The sequence below is a fragment of the Magnolia sinica genome, chromosome 3 (genome assembly GCF_029962835.1).
Source record: "Magnolia sinica isolate HGM2019 chromosome 3, MsV1, whole genome shotgun sequence".
NCBI lineage: Eukaryota > Viridiplantae > Streptophyta > Magnoliopsida > Magnoliales > Magnoliaceae > Magnolia > Magnolia sinica.
Window position 1 is genome coordinate 18,827,207 of NC_080575.1, and position 22,458 is coordinate 18,849,664.

Below are 22,458 nucleotides of genomic sequence, written 5' to 3' on the forward strand. Positions count from 1 at the left end.
AAAACCAACTCGACTCTATTCAAATCCAATTTCGAGCCGAGGCGAGTCGAGCAAGCTAACCTAGCTAACTCGGATAATGTCCAACTCTTAGGACCAACGTATAACAAAGGCATGTGATTTGGACATTTTGTATTCTCTGTGAGTGAACGTGTAATTGACATGCTTTCTTTGCATAGAGTTACTTGCTGAGCATACCCACCGCTATATGGGTGGAACTTTCGTGAGATCTAAACCTAAAAATCATAACAATCGAAAACTCTGGTTGACTACACCATCAGAGACGGTTGGGGTGGAAAACCCACCGTTAATTTTGTGTATGGTCTGCCCTGGCCTCTATATTTCATTCAATCCATTCATCTAAAACATTCTCCCATAATCAGACAACTCTAAAACTGAAATGGTCCATAACAACCCAACTCTCGTGGGCTGGCCCACCTAAGTATCAAATCAGCTTTGATTTTGGGATAGGCCAAACAAGAGGTGTTATATCGTATGGACAGGGTTGATCTAAACAATGAATCCTCTTCAAAAGCAGCCGGCATCACTACAACAAAGAAAGCCTTTGCCTCAATTCAAAACCGTGGCTAAAAAGGTTAAAAACTGAGGCTAAAACCTTCAGCCTTAGTTTTGCTTCAATTATCCAAACCGAGGCTGAACCAGATTGGCTAAAGGCTGTAGCCTCGGTTCTAGCAACTAAGGCTAAAGATGGGTTTTTAACCTCGGTTTTTCAAGTGAAGCTAAAAGAATCTTTTTAGCTTCAGTTGCCTTGAAACGAGGGTAAATCAAATTTTTAGCATTTGTTGTTTCCAACCGAGACTAAATTCAAAATTTAACCTCAATTGCCTCCGACCGAAGCTAAAACTATTTTTAACCTCAGTTCTTAACAACCGAGGCTAAAGCCTTTAATCACAGGAGTTGCTGTCTCAGTTTGGATAACTGAAGCAAAACTGAGACTAAAAACGGATTTAGCCTCTATTGGCATCAACCGGCTAAATTCAGTCTTTAACCTCAGTTTTTCACTTCAGTTGATGCCAACCGAGACTAAATCCATCTTTAGCCTAAGTTTCTATCAACCGAAGCTAACAATATCATAATCAACCGATGATTAAACCTGTGTATGTTTCACCCATTTAACATTCATCCAGACATAAAACAATCAGCACAATACCAACAAAACAGTTAATAGTCTATTTAAAGTTTTCAAAACAAACTACAAATGCACATGAATAAGCTGGAAAACTGGGGGCTGCAGTACATCCTTCCATAAAGTCACAACCTCATACAGCCAAGCAGGCAAAACCGTACATCGGCTGGGACTGAAAATAACTGCAGCATCTCCTCAGCAAATCATAGCCACAAAACAGAAGATGAGATCAGTCAATGACAGGGCAGACATGTTTTGATGCTCTTCGATATATGAGAACCACAGTAGAAACCTCTACTGATTCTATAAACTTCACCACAGTCGTGTCATTCTTGTCAATTTCTGCAATAGAATCCACTCGCATCACCACACTGCAATATGTGAAGGAAATAAAGGGACAACATAAACTGTTAAGAGAAAACTTGTATATATTTTATCTAGTTTTCAAAAGAACTTACCTGAGGATACATGTTCTCGCCATGAAAGGTTTTTATACCAGTCCTGATTTTAGATTGAGTTTTTCAAGGCTCTATAGATATGTCTTTAACAATATGTATTCATGGCACATTTTTTCCAGCCGAGTCTCAACCATCAACATTTTGTCCTTGAGGTTGTAAGCACATCATGCTTGTCTCTGTTCTTGTCAGGAGTTATACTGTCCACGATATTCTCTTGAGAAATTAAATGGACGTCTGGGGTTCTTGTCAGTAGAACAATGATGCTCAGCTGCAAGCAACAAAATTAAAAGTGAAACTTGTAACATGTTTTAGATGGAAAATGAAATTGAGCAATGCTACAGAGATTTGCCTGAGTGACTCGCATCTAGAACAAAAAGGTCTGTGGGGCCAACCATGACGTGTGTTAGACATCCACTACATCCATCAGTTGCATCATATCATTTTTGGACATAATCCCAAAACTCAGGTTGATATAAAACTCAATTAGACCACACCACAGGGAACAGTAGGAATGAGAAAGCCCACACATTTTTGGACATAAAACAATAATGACCTTTTGATTCATTGATGAAATGATTACAGGACCTAGATGTCAAAAAATGCAATGCTGATGTTTTTTCCCAATTATTAAAAAACATCAACTTCAAAGTTTATGGAATATCATTGTTACACAGATTTTTTTTTCCAAATGAGAATAGACCAAGGGTTGCTGTTTGGGAAAAAGAAAAAAAAAAAAAGAAAGAACCAATAATGATCAATTTTGTGAATGGCGGCACAATACCAAACTTTTTCCTAAAGAGATGATTTAGTGGGCGAAGTGTATAGAAACCTTCCCATACACACAGTTGCATTTGGCCTCATGAGCACATCACCTACTTGGACCATCCATTAGGTCCAACCCATTCTTCTTCCACTACTATGCACAAAAAAAGCACATCGATCATCTGGTAACTATGAATTTTCAAGGCAGCCCAAGAAGAGTGGACTTGGCCTAATGGACAACGTAGATAGGTGATGCAGACGGCAAAGAGCAGGAGAAGAACTTTGGAAGTGATGAAGACAATTCACTGCTACAGATTCTGGATTCATGGTACAATAGCAAGGATGATAGTGGTAAGGATCAATTGCAGAATGGCGATGGGCTTGTTGATTGTTCGAGAGGGATCAACAGCTCACTAAAAGACTGAGGTTGAAAGACTAAGCATAAGATAATGAGTAACATAATGATCTCAAATGCATGGTTATTCCTTTATAAGACTGAGCATTAGATGATGATGATCTCAAATGCATGGTTATTCCTTTAAAGACAAGTTAAAAACACTTCTTCTAAGATAGGAAAACATTAATAAGTTGCTAATATATATTTTTACCCTTTTATTTCTTGTATAATTTGCTTAATGACATACCCATGATTTAAGGGGTTTCCAGTTTGTGGTGAAAATGCTCCGAAATGTCATTTTAATATTTCAAATAGAAAGGCTGATCTAATCTGATTAGAGCATCACCTGAATGGAAAGACAGATTGCTTCAACCAGTTAATACTAATGCTTGTCTCCAATCAAGTGTTTGGATAATGATCTTCCTCTTCTTCTCCATTTCTTGATCCAACTTTAGACTATTTGCTGCACATGCTGAGCTATTGACTTTCTGTTGATACGCTATCACTGCCTTCACAAATTCCTGCCAAGCTAATCATACCATATCATTAGTAGATTTTAAATAAACAAATAACCCTACTGTTAGTCTTTGAGTGACTCAATTGTGAACAGTTGCAGATTCAGCTACAATGTAATTGTGTTCTATCATGGAGGACACATCCAGGTGCATCATGGCCCAATAATTCCCACTACAGGGCAAGTACAAGTTGGAGTGTGGCTAACAGTTGGGTGTGTGTGCTAATGTGCTAACCAATAAAAAAAAATTGTTCAATAAGTAGGAGTCTGAAGCCTCATTCAAATCAGGATCGGCACCTAGCTAGAAGAATTGTTCAACTAAGTGCAACCCCACCAGGAAGAGTTCCCTGGTTCAATTAACAGGATGGTTAGCTCATTATTGTTTTACTGCATATTTTCATACCCAATCCATAGTGGGATCCAAAATGGTTTGCATTGAGCTACATGAATGTTGTGTGAATGGGCAATTGGGCAAGAATTTCAGGATTTTTACCTGCAAGCCAACTATTTGTTCATATGGAGATGTTAGTTATGAAAAAATCCAATGCCTCTCTTCATTACAAAGCCCTACAACATCTTTGGTCCCCTGCTTCCACCAACAGCTTGGACCCACCCCTATACTGTCATTAATTTACAAGCCAAAAGTAAAAAACCAACAGCCCATGGTGAAATATCACAATCCAAGTACAGACTTAATACTGCTAGTAAAACACATCCATATATGGGGATCATGTAGTTGAATTTGGAGATCGTAGCAGCAATGTGGGTATAGTGCTACAGTCACATTTGGATGCATTTGACAGTTCAATCAATTGATCTATTCAGTCAAGCACACAATTCATGAGTCACCATGTCTCTATCATATGACAGTTCAATCAATTGATCAATAGTGTGCACTTCTTTGCTCACATGGATTTTTCATATAAAAGTCCTCTATTTTACCCAAAGCATAAACTTCAGTTTCTTGTTTTGAAGAATGTGTTTTTTTATGTTGGAAGTTTTTATTTTTCCCTTTTCTGTTCCAGGTCTCGGAGGTTGTTGGTCCTATATTATATTTTTGTCTGTTGATACCAAGAAATATTTTGATGTACGAGCAATAAGACTGTTTTATCCCACTGATTTTAGGCTTTGATCATTGCAAGGGGAGCATTTCTTGATACTCTATCAGAACTTAGTGCTCATATTTATTTCTTAGAATCAAATGCATGCTCGCCATGTCAGAAAATTCTCATAGTTCTTCAGTTACTTTCCAATGCACTTTGGATCTTCTTATGTCTTTATCTAATTAGAAGATTCTTTGTCAAAAATAGAAGGGATTTCAAGGCATAAGTCGACATAAAGAAAGCAGATCGTGAAATCGAGCTTACCTTGAACTGATTTGGATATGGATCTGTATGGTAAGTCTTCTAGCAGCTCTCCTTCTTCCAGCTCACTGAAGTCAGCAACCTAAAAACCTCTCGATTCTTCTGCAGAAAACTCTGAAGTAACAAACACAAGGCGCCTTGGAGATCTCCGATGGTCAGATCTGCCCCCACAAATAGAAAAACGAAACAAATGTCTACAATTTTCAGGAATTCGAAGAATAAAATTTTCATTTCTCCACTAAAAACAATAGGAAAAACGGCAGAAAACCAATAAAACCCTAGAATCGAAAGAGGAAACCTTAGGTAAAGGGAAGCCTTTGATTCGGTCCGTCGGATCACCCATTTTAACTAGGAAAAGAGACGATTCGGTGGGGATGAGTCAAGGTCGAGGGAGAAAAGCGAGCGGAGATGGAGTTTTTGAAGTAAAATTAGGGATTTTGAATTTATGGGGTGGGCTAGCTGGAGTTCTGCGAGGCTTGCCGATGTATGGGTTTTTTTTTTCCTACGCGGATTGCGTCCTACGGACTTCCTGCGCTGGGATCCAAGGTGGGGTCCACTGTGATGTTTACGAGAAATCCAACCCATCTATCCATTTTTAGAGCTCATTTTAGGGATTGACCAAAAATGAGGAGTATACACAACTCAACCGGGCGATGCAAGATGAAAAAGTGGGAAAAGGAATTCCTACCGCTGAAATCTTCCTAGGCTTCACCTTAATGTTTATTTGCCATCCAAACCGTTTATAAGGTTATTTTCACTGGAATGAATGGAAACATTAAAAACTTAGACCAATACAAAACTTTTGTAGCCATGTAAATTTTTCAAGGGTGGTCACTAAATCTAAATTGTTTCCTCTCATGTGGCCTATGTGAGTTTTGGATCAACCTTGTTTTTGGTCGTTTATACTAAAATGATCTCGAAAAATGGATGGACGGGTTGGATTTTTCACAAAATATTGCAGTGGGCCCGACCCAGATCCTTGCACACGAACAGGCTTTAGCAGGAAATCCGCGTCTGCGTCCTACCCCGGCCCGTCTCCAGCTGGGAACGGGGAGATCGGATTGCGTACTGAGTTGCTCAGTACACTCTCATAGTACTGGGTAAACTCAGTTGGGCCCACCTTGAATGTACGTGGTCTATCCACGCCGTCCATCCCTTTTTCCATCTAATATAAGGGAGTCCGGATCCTCTGTTATCAGGTCAACGGAGAATTCCTGATACCCTAATTCTCATTGGTCCACGTCACCACTCACTAGAAAAATAAAAAAAATAAAAAACAGCTTCAGACGCCGTACCATTAGGGTAACAGGAATTCTCTGTTGACCTGATAACAGAGGATCCCGACTCAATATAAGGGGTTGAACCGGAAATTGAAGCACATCCAAAGATCGAGTGGATCATTCCACAGGAAACAGTGGGGATAATGATTTCCACAGTTGAAACCATGCTAGGCCCAACAGTAATGTGTATTTGTTATCAAACCGGTTCATAAGATCATACATACATGGATGACTGGAAAACACAAATATAAGCTTGATCCAAAACTGTCCTGGCCTCTAAGAAATTTTTAGCGGTAGAAGTTCAATTCAAGTGTTTCCTATGGTGATGTCCATTTGAACATTAGATATGCTTCATTTTTGAGCTCAAGCCATAAAATTATATGGTAAAATGGTTGGATGGAGAGGATAAAATGCATAAAATCATTAGTACTGAAGTATAAAGTATGATTAAATGTCCTAGAGGGGGTGAATAGGACTTTTCAAAAAATTATTATATGTTAATAACAAACTATGTCTAACTTCTAAAAAAAGAAATTAAGGCAAAGTAGCTCTATGGATTCCAAGCCAATAGAAGGTCCAATTCATATAAGCTTATACAAGATTTATATATTAAAACAAAGCCTATAAGGATAGTGTGTATTGTGTGTGGGATGTGACTTCTATCAACACCTACATATTAACTAAATCATACATCATTATGAACATATAGTGAACATAAGCATAACTAGAAAAATGTACTCAAAGCAATCTCAAATACAATCATGTATAGTGGTTCGGTTACTTGCCTACTCTATTCCTGGCGGACGCACTCTTTCCTAGAGTATACCGGATTTCACTATCCAATGGTTTTAAATCAAATTGACCATTAACCTTCACAACATACATAAGGTTAAATTAGAAAACCTACACAAGGTTCCTAGATGCCTATACAAGGCGATATGTCCTACGTAAGGACAAAACACTAAGAGCCTACACAAGGCAACTCAAGCTACACAAGGCTCAACCTACGTAAGGTTACATGTCTTACACAAGGACACAATGTATTCTCCCGTCGAAGGCCTATATCTAGAACTTGGTGAGTTTGACACACAAACTCTGAATTCCAATCCTACATAAGGAAGAGGCTTTAGACATATTAGACTTTAAGTACTTACAAAGTAAGTTGGTGAGTCCCGTTCTCGCACAATGTGAAGATCTTCCATAGGACGAAGAATCTTCAGCTCCCTTAAACTGCAACCTGTTGATGATGCTTTCGTGAAGGCTCTAAGGTTGTGAGGTTTATGGTTTTTTATCTTTTCTATTTAAATGATAAGATTTAAATAAATAGAGAAGATTCCCATGAGCTAGGCATTCGAGAGTTCCAAAGATAGGTATATTTGAAAGCTTCATAAATGCTAGAGTTCATAATTCAATCCAAGCATACAAGATAATAAGTTGATGCTTAAGCAATGGATTTAGTAATGAACTCTAATGGGAAAGAGAAAGTGAGTATGTGGGAATGTAGATTTTGCAATAATAGGCTCAAACTCTCTTGGATTCTAACTCATTTTAACAAGAGACAGCTTCAGTTATTTATAAAAGAAGAATCCCAACAATAATAAAACAGGCAGAAAACTGACATTGTCGATATCGAGTAGTCTTCGATAACATCGAGATATGAACTTCGATGTTATCGAGACATACTCGATTGTATTGACTTCCTACACATAAGTATTTAAGTTTATGTAGACAATTTCTACTCGATTTTATTTATCAACTTTCAATTCTATTGATGTGCACTTCGATAGTATCGAGAGGTGGATCGATCCCATTTGGATTCTCTTTAGGAAACATACCTTTGGATGCTAGAAGATTTTGTCTAATATATCGATATGATCGAGCCTCCTTTGATTATATTGGGATTTGAATTTCGATAATATTGAAAAGGTCTTCGATGATTTTCGATAAGAAGATATATATAGATGGTTTGCTGGATAAAATGTTCCAATTACTCGATGTCATCGAGTAAGCCTCGATATTATTGAGAACTTACTCTCGATATAATCGAAGGTTACTCAATATTATCAATGAACACTTTTAGAATGTTTTTCATGTAGAGGGAGTGACTTGAGTGGATATTATCTAGGAAGTTTTGATATCTATCAAAGTTTGAATTTCTATATTATCGAATTGTGTTCGATATTATCAAAATCTCCAGCAGATGGTTCATATTGTTGCTGGACAAAATAAGACTATTTATCGATACTATTGAACCATCTTCAATAATATCAAAGATACCTTTCAATTGCAAGTCGATATAATCAACTTGTCAATATAATGCATTTTTCACTCCTCTAACATTCTAAGTGTTTTTCTTACTTAAACTTACCAAAGGTGTTTTCAAAATGAATTGAGGTAAGTTATAAGTTGGATAGGGGTCAAATACCTTAGAGTTTGGTTTAGGAAAGTGAGGCTTCATTACCTGTTTGGAGCACTCAATCTTCTCTCTTATTGAGATCCTCATCTCGAAATCTTCATCTTGGAACTCTCTTAAGGACATACTCAACATTAATGTAATTTGACAAACTAGGGCACTTTCAAGGTTTACTCAATACACGCTAAGCAAAGTGAGTTACTCGGTAAGCAATCTGCTTTCGAGAATGGGCAGGAGCTTTGAGTGGCCACTGTGATGCATGGGTCTTATCCACACCTTCCATCCATTTTTTTTTTGTATCAGTTTAGGGTGTAAGCACAAAATTGAGGTAGATCCAAGCCATATATGGACTACACAATGGGGATTAAACTCTTATCGTTGAAAACTTCATAGGGCCCACATAATTTTTGGATGGAGCTGATATTTGTGTTTTCTCTTCATCCATGTCTTATATCTATGTCGTCCATATGTTTCATCAGATCATTTTAGTGCACGAGGCCAAACATGCAGCAGATCCAAATCTCAAATAGACCATGTCACGGGAAACAGTGGTGATTGAATGCCCTCCAAGTCATTTGATCAAAATGGTTCTTGAGGACAAGGCACTTAAGCTGATGAACACTGAGATGGATAGTCAGGATTAATTACCATAACTTTTTAGTTAAACCGATCTAGACATTCTATTTCGCAAGTCATCTATCACATAGTTACGTCAGACTAATCTATACAATTCAGCCAAAGTAGCCTATAGAAGGGGAAGAATCACAAACGTATGAATGGTAATTACATACATTCAAACTGTTTGGAGCCCATTGTGATGTTTGACTTCCATCTAACCCGTCCATTATATGCACCACCTCATTTAGGCCCAGATTAACAAATCTGGATGTGATGCATAATTCAGATGGACCACATAAAGGGAACTATAATGGACATTGGGGAGGGTGATGACCAAATATTGTAATTGGTGGTTAGGATCAGCCTAACTAAATCAGTTTTGTTAATGGGCCCATCCACAATAGGTCTGGATAGATGAACGGTCTGGATATCATACATGTATGACGTGTGTACTAAGATGGTGTGATTGATAAATATGGTTTAGATGGTAGACTTTTAGCCACAATTCCTATGTAATTGGGGCTAAAAAGTTGAGTTATAGTAAGAAGCAAAATAATAGACTTTTAGCCTCGGTTCCTATATAACTGAGGCTAAAAAGTTTACTTATAGCTTCTCTTTCCTAACAATTGAGGGTAAAAAGTAAACTTTTAACCTCCATTGCTTACCAGTTGGGGCAAAATAGTAAACTTTTTGCCTCAATTCCTATGCAACTGAGGCTAAGAAGTTGATTATACCTTCACTTTCTTATCAATTGAGGCTAAAATGTAAACTTTTAACCTCCATTTCTTACTAACTGAGACAAAATAATAGACTTTTAGCCTCGATTCCTATGCAACTAAGGCTAAAAAAGTTGACCTATAGCTTCACTTTCCTAACAACTGAGGCTAAAAGTGAACTTTTAACCTCAGTTTTTTACCAAATGAGGCAAAATAGTAGACTTTTAGCCTCGGTTCATATGCAACTAAGGCTAAAAAGTTGACTTATGGCTTCACTTTCCTAGCAACTGATGAAATTGTGGTTTATATTGCTAATATTTAAGAATGAATATGAAGAAATGTCCTAGAGGGGGGTGAATAGGACTTTTTAAATAATTTTCCTATTTAAAAATCTTAATTGCCTAACTTAAATAAGTTTCACTTCAAAGCAAGTACAGCAATATAACTTTAAAGGCTTCCAAGCCGATTAGAGGACCTAATCACAAAGTGTAAGACCCGTGTCCTAGTCCGTACCGTTCCATTAGCTTTCGCGATCCTTCCGGTCGAATTCCGACAACCTTCGCATCGTATCCGACGATTGCACGCGATCCTAAACCAGGTCCCGCATACCGAAGTCGGTTCGGACCGAAACTTGTATCATAGCGACCGCGTCGTCGTCGCGGTTCCAACGCCGTGACTTGCGCACCGAACCGATACCCAGGCTAGGAGATGTGGGCTTATGTTCATTCCAAAGAAAACACCGCGCGTTGCAGATTTCGAGGGAATCTCTACGAAATGTCTCATCAATCAATCAATCACTTATGTCAAGTACAAGTCAAGTCACACCTTACCCAAGTACAACAACCCATCCCTCTTTCTCCACAAAGTCAACTCTCTCTCTCTTCACCCATTCCTCTTTTCCTAAAATTTCAACCCAACCCATACCTCCCATCACCTCTCCTTACATCACCTATCACTCCATCACCTCTTATCTCCCATCATCTCTCTCTCTCTCTCTCTCTCTCTCTCTCATTTCTCAAATCTCCCAAGCAACATCCCACGTCCAAGCTTCCTCTCTCCCAAACATCAAGTGTGGCCCACCCTCTCATCTCTCATCCACACCATCAATCTCCAATCAACCTCTATCAAAAGGCAAGCTAAGGAGCATTAGAGTCTAAGGGACCAAGAAGAAGGAAGATAAGGTGGGTGACTTACCGTTATTTTTTATTTTAGGGCCCACTTATTGGTGGGACCCATTTGGATGTATATGATTTAATTAAGAGGGGCCCATAGTGGCGGGGTCCCTCTATCTCACCGTACATTTCTCTCTCTCTCTCTCTTTATGATGGTGTGGATCCCACCAATATGTGTTATATCTACCCGTCCATCTACATCAGACGGTGTCACCCATCCTATTGTAGGTGATGATCCACACCATCCATTGTTTGGATGGACCCAATACATCCTCTTTTCTATATATTATATTTTATACAATATATATATATGATATATATAATATATATGTATTGTATATATATAATATAAAATATATATTATATGTATATATATATATATGTATACATATAGGTGGGCCACATCCAAGTGGGACCCACCACAATGCTTGTGTTGTATGTGGACCGTCCAGCATCCCTAGACGCTGGACGTGGAGTGGTAAACAGAGAAGTGTGAACCGATGCTGGTCCATACGCCAGCTTATATATATATATATATATATATATATATATATATATATATATATTGGGCACTCATATAGGCCCCAACTAGATGTATGTATAAGATCCAAGCCATCCATCCTCTTCCTCAGATCATTTTAGGCGTTGAACTGAAAAATGAGGTTGATCTGGTTTTCTGGCGGGCAATGGTATCGGAAACAGTGTTCCTACCTTCGATTTACTCCCTGATGCTCCTGTATATCAAAAACAGCTCAATATTAGACTCTATGGGTTTGTATCGAGCTACAGGGACTAATGGCTGGAGTGGATCTTGCTGATGTGGGCCCCATCTACTAAAAATCACAGAAAAACATAAAAACAAAAAAAAAACAATACACAGCAGCAGCTGCTGTTGTCAGAAGCACGCGTAGGCGCTGCCTGCGGCACTGGCGGACAGGCGGACGAGGCAAGCCTCACGGCCCCAGCCGTGGGCCCCACCTTGATGCGTTTCGGCCATTAACACCATGCATTTGATGGGTCCCCTTTGTCCATGGGACGTCTCCAAAAATCAGCCGTACACGGAACTCAGGTGGGCCATACCATCTAAAATCATGTGAATACATGCCTAAAACATATAAAATCGCTTGGTGGGGCCTACCTGAGTTTTGAATGCTGCTGAAATTTGGTTTGGACCGTCAGTCCAGTGGGACACACATAATGGGTGGGCTAGATCTGTGGACCACATCACGATGGGCCCCAGGTTTGGGTGGCCTCGTCAACAGTTTGAATGGCAAATGAACATTACGTTGGGCCTTGGTCCACGTCACCTTATAAATAGATTGGATGACAGATAAATATCACAGTGGGCCCAAGGTCCACGTGACCTCATGAACAGGTTGTATGGTAAACAAGAATCACTGTGGACCCTACCCCCCTGGTCCACGTGACCTTATGAACAGTTAGATGGCAAATAAATAGTACAGTGGACCCTGGTTCACGTGACCTTATCAATAGGTTGGGTGAGAAATAAACATCATTGTGGCCCCTAGGTCTAAGTGACCTTATCAATGGGCTGGATGGAATATAAACATTATGGTGGGCCCCATATGAGACCAACTAAGGCATGAATCGCATTCTACACTTTCCTTTAGTGTGGGCCCCACCATAAGGTATGTACTTCGTCTATGGCGACCATCCTCTCTGTAAGTGCTATAGTTTCTATCCCTGTTTGTTGTCAAATTTGTAGTGCCAAAATCACTATTATACTCTGTTATATATAACCTGCTTAAGTGAAGCTCTCTCAAGGATCAACATTCATGACTTCATGAACAAGCTAAGCTCACAACAAGCAAAGCTCTCAAGTACAAGACTCAAGATCTTGAATGAAAGAACTGATTACAAGGCAAGACTCAAGCTGAACTCAAGACTCAAGCTGAAACTCAAGCCACTTTCAAGATTGAGTGACATGAAGAGTTCAACTACATCAAGACTTCAAGACTGATACTTCAAGGTCACTTGTTCATAATGCTTCAATGTCCATACTTCATGATTGAGGTTTGTTTGACCATAGGATGACCTTAGAAGTAGGTCATTTCGGATACATAAGTCGAATGTTATTTTTCATGTGATTGGTCTGTTCTTCGACTAGTCCTAGGGCTTCTTCGACTAGTCCTAGACTTGCTTCGACCAGTCTAAGATATTCTTCGACCAGTCGTAAGTTTGTTACAAATTCCGGATAAAATCTGTTAGCCTTCGACTAGTCCTGGAATCTGTTCGACCAGTCGTAGGAACAGTGTCGACTGATCTTCGACCAGTCGTACAATCTACGACTCGAAGTCCAGCGAACCTTTGCAGGACCTACGACCAGTCGAAGGAAACCTACAACCAGTCGTAGGTGACCTACGACCAGTCGTAGAACGGTCTGAGCATATCCCGCCGAATTTTTCAAATATCTGTTAGAGCTTCGACTAGTCGAAGAGCACTCTAGACCAGTCGAAGACCCGATCTTCTCACCTATAAATAGAGCACGAATCTCAGAAGAAATCATCGATTTAATTAAAGTATTCAAGCCAATCTTCGTCGAACTTCTGAGAGATAATTCTGTGCTCCATCTAAGCTAAGTGTGCTTATTTAATATCTTCTTTCCTTAGCTTTATTTTAATTGATTTTGTTTCTGTTATTCCAATCTGATTTGAAAAGAGGAATTGTTATTCCCTTTCTTTGGAATCAAAATCAATTAAGGCAAGCCCTATTTGGTTTAATTTAAAATCTATTAGAATTAGAACCATTGTAATCGAGTACTGGACATTGAACTTGGACATTCAATCATCTACTTTGATTTGGTTCTACCGGGCTGCTACAACGAAGGAGATTTTCAGGTATTTTACATATTGTAAATTCCTTTCTATTATTTTGGTTTCTTTCAAGATTTGTCAGAAAAATCTTATTATTTTGGTTATCTGAGGAAAGCCAGGAAAACTCAGAAGTGGGGTTTTTTTAATTGTGTAAGCCCACATACAAAAACACAATTGTAAGGGTTTTGGGTGAACCTGGGAAAACCTATTTTTAGTGAACGCTAATATCCCCTGTGTGAGGATATTAGGAGTGGAGTAGCTTTTTGTGTGGCTGTTGTTTAACAGTTGGTGAACACACAGGCGAACCACTATAATCCCTTGAGTTGTGGTTGATTGTTTTATTCTTCTAATTTTTTATTCTTTTTGTGGGATGTATGTATGGTGGTGAATGTTGTAATTATTTCAAGCTTTGTGAGAATGTTGTAATAGCTTAGAATTTATTTTCTGCTATTCATTTATAAGCTTGTTTTTCAATTTCATTTGAAAGTTGTTCCAGCAAGGTTGCCCTGCCATTTTTATGGTGTATGGCTGTCCCTAGAACAATACATTTTTAATTACAAGTTATTTCATTTCAGTTTGTATTTAATTCTGTATTCCTCTTCGATTTGAGACTTGATACAAAGACCTTTCTAGAAATAAGGTTGTCCTACCATAAACTCTGTTTTTGGTGTAAGGTTGTCCTTAGAATAACATTTGTATCAACCTCTCAAGATCTGAATTTTGAGGTTGTTTTACTTTCCTGCATTGTTATTTAGTTTGGCTATCATTTTCTTTATTATTCCGCTGTTATAATTTTTTATTTGGCATTGTCCTATTCACCTCCCCTCTAGGACATATAGCTTGGCCTTTTCAAGTGGTATCAGAGCCTAATAGCTCGTTTTTTTTTTTTTTTGGATTTAATTCCTGAGCTAACGATTTAAGCTATTTAAGATGTCAAATTTTGATAGCCTTTCAGTCACTAGGCCTCCACCCTTTGATGGCTCCAACTATACTTATTGGAAAGCCAGAATGAGGATCTTCCTCAAATCAATGGATGAAAATGTGTGGCAAGCCACAGTGACTGAATGGAATCCTCCTATCATGGAAGTTACTGGGGTTGATGGTTCAAAATCTATGAAAACCACACCATATTACCAATGGACCACCCTTCAGAAAAGTGAGAGTAGTGCAAATGCTAAAGCACTAAATGCAATTACTTGCACACTATCACCGGATGAGTTCAAAAGAATCATTTCTTGTGATACTGCAAAGCAAGCTTGGGATATATTAGAAATGACACACGAGGGTACTACAATTGTCAAAAAATCTAAAGTCCAACTCCTCATAACCAGATTTGAAGAAATTCATATGGAGGAAAATGAAATGTTTATGGACTTCTACACTAGATTGAATGACATTGTAAACTCAATGTGGGGTCTTGGCGATAAAATCCCAGAAAGTAAAGTGTGTGCAAAAATACTACGCTCACTTCCTGAACGGTTCAATTCTAAAGTAACCGCAATCCAGGAACTTCGTGATATGGATAATATGAGGGTTGAAGAACTAGTTGGTTCTCTACAAACCTACGAGTTAAACTTTAAAGCTCCTAAAGGTAAATCTATCGCTCTAAAATCATCTAAATGTAATTCAGAAGAAAATTCTGATTCAGAAGATGATATGGCTCTTTTAGCTAAAAATTTTTACAAAATTTTCAAAAGCAAGAAAAGAGTTGATTTTCAAAAATCAAATGATAAAAAAAAGTTTAGACCCAAATCTAGAAAATCTTTGAAAGATAGTCAATGTTACAACTGTCAAGAATATGGGCACTTAGCAAATAGATGTCCTAAAAGGGACAAACCCAAGAAGAAGGGTATGTTGGCTACATGGGATGAATCATCTGATTCTGAAGGTTCTTCTGAATCAGAAGATTCTGAAACTGAGTCGGGCAATGAGGTTAAAGCTCTTATGACTCTAGCCAAATTCACATTTTCAGATAATGACTCTACAAGTGAAGAAAATCTGAATAGTGAATGTGAAAATGAAGATGATCTTCAAGACGCTTACAATGCCCTATATAAGGAAAGTTGTAAAATTGCTGTCAAACTTAAACTTCAAAAAGAAAAGTTTTCTAAACTCAAAAATTGTTTTGATTCACTTGTCTTAGAAAAATCACAAATTTCAGATAGTTTTGAAAAATCAAAATGTGATTTGGAATTCAAAAACTCACTAATTGTTGATTTAAAATCTGAAATTGAGAATCTTAAAACTGAAGTATCTTCTCTTCTAAGTTTAAAGGACACATGGAAATATGCCCAAGGTGATCCAAAGTTAGAAAAACTTTTATCCGGATCAAGAAAATGTGGCGATCGATCCGGGTTGGGCTATGATAAAAATCTACCTCCTAAACAAAAGTATACTCCTCCTATGTTTGTTAAAGGAGAGTCCTCAAACTCAAAAGGGAAAAGTACTTATCAAGATTTTTCTAAAAATTCAAAAACTTTTCAAAAACCTAGAAATAGCCATCAGAATCGAAATCCACTAGCTGAAAAGATAGTTGATTTACTCAAGGAGCTATTAAAACCTACTCTATAAGTCATTCCTACAAGTATACACAAAAGAAGACCAACTATGTTCCTAAACCCAAAACAGTTATGAAATGGGTTCCTAAAGTCACCTGCTTGGTTGCTCACACTGCTTTCAAAGCAACAAGTCATTCAAAGTGGTACCTAGACAATGGATGCTCCAGGCATATGACAGGTGACAAGGCCTTATTCACCGATCTGAAAGATATGACTGATGGTTCAGTCACATTTGGTGATGGTAGCAACTGCAAGATTATAGGCCAAGGTACGGTTCAACTTTTTAATCTTCCGGTGTTTAAAAATGTTTTATACGTTGAAGGCCTAAAGTACAACTTGCTTAGTATATCACAAATATGTGATAATAATCATAATGTTCGGTTTTCTAATCAAAGCTGTGAAATACTAAACAATAAGGGTTCTGTAATATTAACTGGACATAGAACGTCTGAAAATTGCTATATTATTAGTGAATCCAGCTCATCTAATCAAACATGTTACATGGTCCATACAGACGAGACTGACTTATGGCACAAACGTCTTGGACATGTACATTATCGAAAGCTATATCGATTGAGCAAACGAGAACTTGTAAGAGGTTTACCCAAACTTCAGAAATTAGATAAAATATGTGGTGAGTGCCAGATTGGCAAACAAACAAAGAACTCACACAAAAAGGTGAATTCAAATACCACATCAAGACCACTCGAACTTCTCCACATGGATCTGATAGGACATACCAGAACGGAAAGTCGTGGTGGTAAAAAGTACATCTTAGTAATAGTTGATGACTTTACCAGATTCACTTGGGTAGTCTTCTTAAGGGATAAATCTGAAACCCTTGAAGAAGTAAGAAAAGTTCTCAAAAGGATTCAAACTGAAAAATCCTCTCAAATCAGTAAAATTCGTAGTGATCATGGATCTGAATTTGAGAATAGCAATTTTGAGAAGTTCTGTACCGACCAAGGAATATTACATGAATTCTCTGCTCCCAAAACTCCACAACAAAATGGAATTGTAGAAAGAAAGAATAGGGTGCTTCAAGAAATGGCTAACGTCATGTTGAATAGCATGAAGCTCTCTAAAAATCTTTGGGCTGAAGCAGTCAACACAGCTTGCTATATTATTAACCGAGTCTACACTAGAAAAGATAATAATAAAATGGCTTACGAATTGTGGTTCAATAAAAAGCCTACTGTTAAATACTTTCGAGTTTTTGGCAGCAAGTGCTATATTTTACGTGATCGTGAAAATTTGGAAAAGTTCGATACGAAGAGTGATGAAGGTATTTTTCTAGGATATTCTTTAAACAGTCGAGCTTATAGAGTTCTGAACAAAAGGACTGGTGTGATTCAAGAATCCATTAATGTTGTCATTGATGATCACTTAAACACACCAATCTCTAATTCAGATGATGATGAAGTACTAATCATTGATAAACTCGATACTTCATCGAATCAGACTGATTCTGAGTTAAGGACTGTTAAAGATCATCCAACCACACAAATTCTTGGAAACCCTCTCACCGGTGTTCGCACCCGTAGACAACTTGAGGATATATGTAATTATGTATGTTTTACATCTCAAATTGAACCATTTAACGTAAAAGAAGCTCTGGCTGATGAAAACTGGATTGTTGCGATGCAAGATGAACTCAACCAATTCGTAAGAAATGATGTTTGGTATCTCGTACCAAGACCTAAAGATAAACACATCATTGGAACAAAATGGATTTTAAAAAATAAGTCTGATGAATGTGGAAATATAATTAGAAACAAGGCTAGACTGGTGGTACAAGGTTATACTCAAATTGAAGGGATTGATTTCGATGAAACCTTTGCACCAGTAGCACGTCTTGAATCTATCAGACTATTTATATCCATTGCATGTTTTAAAAAGATAAAGATCTATCAGATGGATGTAAAAAGTGCTTTTCTAAATGGCGATTTACATGAAGAAGTCTATGTTGAACAACCAATGGGATTTGAAGATTCCAAAAATATTGATCATGTATATCGGCTTAAAAAGGCACTTTATGGATTAAAACAAGCACCTAGGGCATGGTATGAGAAACTAACAAAATTTCTTTTAACTCATAATTTTCAAATGGGATCTGTTGATAAAACTCTGTTTGTTAAGAAACATAATGATCATATCCTAATGGTACAGATTTATGTTGATGATATCATTTATGGATCAACTTGTACTGACTTGACTACTGAGTTTGCAGATTTGATGAAATCTCAGTTCGAAATGAGCATGGTTGGGGAATTGACTTATTTCCTTGGATTGCAAGTAAAGCAACAACCTGAAGGAATATTCATTTCTCAATCTAAGTATGCCTTGAATCTAATCAAAAGATTTGGATTTGAGAATGGCAAGAATTTTGATACTCCTATGAGTACTACCCTGAAACTATCAAAAGACTCTAATGGTAAAAATGTTGACTCAAAACTTTATCGGAGTATGATTGGTAGTTTGTTATATTTAACTGCTAGTAGACCTGATATTTCTCTAAGTGTTGGTATTTGCGCAAGATATCAATCTGATCCAAAAGAATCTCACTTGATTGCTGTCAAGCGAATTATTAGATATGTCGCAAGTACTGTAAATCTTGGTCTCTAGTATCCTCATGAAACCAATGTTCAATTAGCTAGGTACTCAGATGCTGACTAGGCTGGTAATTTAGATGATAGAAAATTAACCAGTGGTGGTTGTTTTTTCATTGGAAACTATCTAGTTTCCTGGTTTAGTAAGAAACAAAATTTTATTTCACTTTCAACAGCTGAAGCTGAGTATATTGCATGTACACAGCTTGTTTGGATGCAAAGAATGCTAAGTGATTATGGAATTAAACAGGATTCTATGTTATTACATTGTGATAATTCCAGTGCGATAAATATTTCAAAAAATCCTATTCAGCATTCTCGTACTAAGCATATTGACATTAGATTTCATTATATAAGGGAATTAGTAGAAGAAAAAGTTATATCTCTAGAATATATTCCTACTGAAGATCAACGTGCTGATATTTTCACAAAACCTCTTGATAAAAGCAGGTTCAAAAAGATAAAATTTGATCTTGGCATGTGCATTTTAAATTGATAATTTATGCCTTCTTGTATAATATTGTATATATTTGCTAGATTGTATTTCAATTTTTGTAAAATTTGCAAGAAAATTGAATTTTTGGGGTTTGTACGACCAGTCGTGAGTATACACGACCAGTCGTACTACGACCGGTCGTAGATACCCACGACCAGTCGTGGAGCACGGGTTTCACTTCAAATTGGGGATTTTTCACTTTCTTCCTCATTTCTTCTTTCTTCTCCTTGGAGCCGAACTTCGACTCGTCGAACTCATCCTTCAAGTTCTTCAAGGTTAGTGTTCCAAATCCGTTTTTCTTGCATATTTGTGTCAAGATTGCTTCCTTTTCTCTCTTGAAGCTTTCTATCTTGAAAATCATTGAGATTTGGGGTTTGGGTTGTGAAAAATCTGTTTTGAGCAAACCCTCATCTCAATCCTTTGCAACTTCTTTATTCCTTTAATTCCTTGTTGCAAATGGCTTCTAGAGGAAGAAAAACTACTTCCCGTGGTCCTTCTTCCTCCAGATCTACCCCTTTATTTAAACGTCATCTTCTTGTTCCCAATGATGATCCATCATTTGTTAGGGACATTAGATCTCGTAAGGTTATCATTGAACATCCTGTTGATGTCAATCACATTGCTCTATTTGACATCCTTCCTATGCTTGAAGCTGTAGGTTGGACTAACTTATTGCATTGGGGTGGGCCTGCATACCGATCCATTGCCCAATCCATGTTTTCATGGATTAGTGCATTTTCACAGGATAATTTAACTTTTCAAATTTCTACTAGAGAAGGGCCATTTGACGTTGATCGTCATTTAATTTCAGCCCTTATGGAAATTCCTGTGAATGATGAGGGTATTCCAATTCATAATTTAACTGATAAACCCTCAATGGCTGAAAAACGTATGCTAACTAAAGACTTGTGCAATATGGATGTTCAATGGACTCAAAAAGGGAATGCGCTCCCCGCAAGGTATTTGTTACCCAAATACAGAATTCTCAACAGAATCTTTGTATCTAATCTGTATCCTCGTTCGGGTAATAAATCTGACCTGACTTCATTTATGGTTCGTGTTATCCATGCTATCTCAAATGGTACTCAGATTTGTTTGCCTTCCTTAATCTGTCATTTCATTCTTCAGTTTCGACTCCATCCGGGTCATAGTGACATTCCTTTTGCATACTTTATGACTGTATTAGCTACTCATATGTTAGTCGATATGCTTGTTGATGAAGCACCAATCCATCATCTGATCTTCAACAATACAAATATTAATAAGATGAAGTTGGATCTGCTTCCTGAACAAGGTGGTGGTGGTGGTGGTGGTCCTGAAGAAGCTGATGTTGATATTAATATGGATGATATTTTTGAGGAACTGGATTCTGACTCAGCTAATGATCCAGATTTTATACCATCTGATGTTGATGCACGTCTGAGTGCATTAGAAGGTAGAGTTGAGGATATAAATGCTAAGTTGGAAAACATGTCTGTTGCTCATGATTTGCAATTCAAGTATATGCGCAAATATCTTAGGCGCTTGAACAAAGGCATGCACCAACTTGATCCTTCTATTCCTGCTCCATCTTCAAGTTCTAATTCTGACTAGTTTCTATGAGACTTTTGGTATGTAATAACTTTATTTCTTTGCTCTTGTTTGATTGAGTTTGAGTTGGATTTTATGCTGGATATTTGTTCTTAATGTAATATTTATGCTGGATATATGTGATGCTATCTTGAGTATCTCTATTTCCTCCTCATGTTTACTCTCATTCCTTTATTTAGTTCTCCTTTGTCATATTGTGACAAAAAAGGGGAGAATGGTTTGTTCTTAATGTGATTGTGAGAGGAGTAGCATTGGTTATGTTACTCAGGGGGAGTGGGGTGTCAAGGAGAATATATGTTTGATCTTGAGTATATGATCTTGTTGAATGAAACTGGTTGAATGTTGAATATTGAATATTGATTTTTACTTTTTATCATGGTTATGTGTTTTGTTACTAATTTGACAAAGGGGGAGATTGTAAGTGCTTAGTTTCTATCCCTGTTTGTTGTCAAATTTGTAGTGCCAAAATCACTATTATACTCTGTTATATATAACCTGCTTAAGTGAAGCTCTCTCAAGGATCAACATTCATGACTTCATGAACAAGCTAAGCTCACAACAAGCAAAGCTCTCAAGTACAAGACTCAAGATCTTGAATGAAAGAACTGATTACAAGGCAAGACTCAATCTGAACTCAAGACTTAAGCTGAAACTCAAGCCACTTTCAAGATTGAGTTACATGAAGAGTTCAACTACATCAAGACTTCAAGACTGATACTTCAAGGTCACTTGTTCATAGTGCTTCAATGTCCATACTTCATGATTGAGGTTTGTTTGACCATAGGATGACCTTAGAAGTAGGTCATTTCGGATACATAAGTCGAATGTTATTTTTCATGTGATTGGTCTGTTCTTCGACTAGTCCTAGGGCTTCTTCGACTAGTCCTAGACTTGCTTCGACCAGTCTAAGATATTCCTGGATCGATCGTAAGTTTGTTACAAATTCCGGATAAAATCTGTTAGCCTTCGACTAGTCCTGGAATCTGTTCGACCAGTCGTAGGAACAGTGTCGACTGATCTTCGACCAGTCGTACAATCTACGACTCGAAGTCCAGCGAACCTTTGCAGGACCTACGACCAGTCGAAGGAAACCTACAACCAGTCGTAGGTGACCTACGACCAGTCGTAGAACGGTCTGAGCATATCCCGCCAAATTTTTCAAATATCTGTTAGAGCTTCGACTAGTCGAAGAGCACTCTAGACCAGTCGAAGACCCGATCTTCTCACCTATAAATAGAGCACGAATCTCAGAAGAAATCATCTATTTAATTAAAGTATTCAAGCCAATCTTCGTCGAACTTCTGAGAGATAATTCTGTGCTCCATCTAAGCTAAGTGTGCTTATTTAATATCTTCTTTCCTTAGCTTTATTTTAATTGATTTTGTTTCTGTTATTCCAATCTGATTTGAAAAGAGGAATTGTTATTCCCTTTCTTTGGAATCAAAATCAATTAAGGCAAGCCCTATTTGGTTTAATTTAAAATCTATTAGAATTAGAACCATTGTAATCGAGTACTGGACATTGAACTTGGAC

The 22,458-nt window shown here is 37.6% G+C and overlaps 1 long non-coding RNA gene across 4 annotated transcripts; it reads right to left on the bottom strand.

The window, feature by feature from the left end:
* Window positions 1-1,165: 1,165 nt before the first annotated feature.
* Window positions 1,166-5,128, bottom strand: LOC131239641 (uncharacterized). Of its 4 annotated transcripts, none has more exons than XR_009168303.1 (4): window positions 4,643-5,128; window positions 3,108-3,290; window positions 1,603-1,870; window positions 1,166-1,486 (listed from the first exon to the last, which is right to left on the bottom strand). It is a non-coding gene; the product is annotated as an uncharacterized LOC131239641 (long non-coding RNA). The 4 variants fall into 4 exon arrangements; XR_009168304.1 differs by lacking the exon at window positions 1,166-1,486 and having other exon boundaries at window positions 1,505-1,870; window positions 4,643-4,872; window positions 4,908-5,112; XR_009168302.1 differs by lacking the exon at window positions 1,166-1,486 and having other exon boundaries at window positions 1,505-1,870; window positions 4,643-4,800; window positions 4,938-5,109.
* Window positions 5,129-22,458: the final 17,330 nt, after the last annotated feature.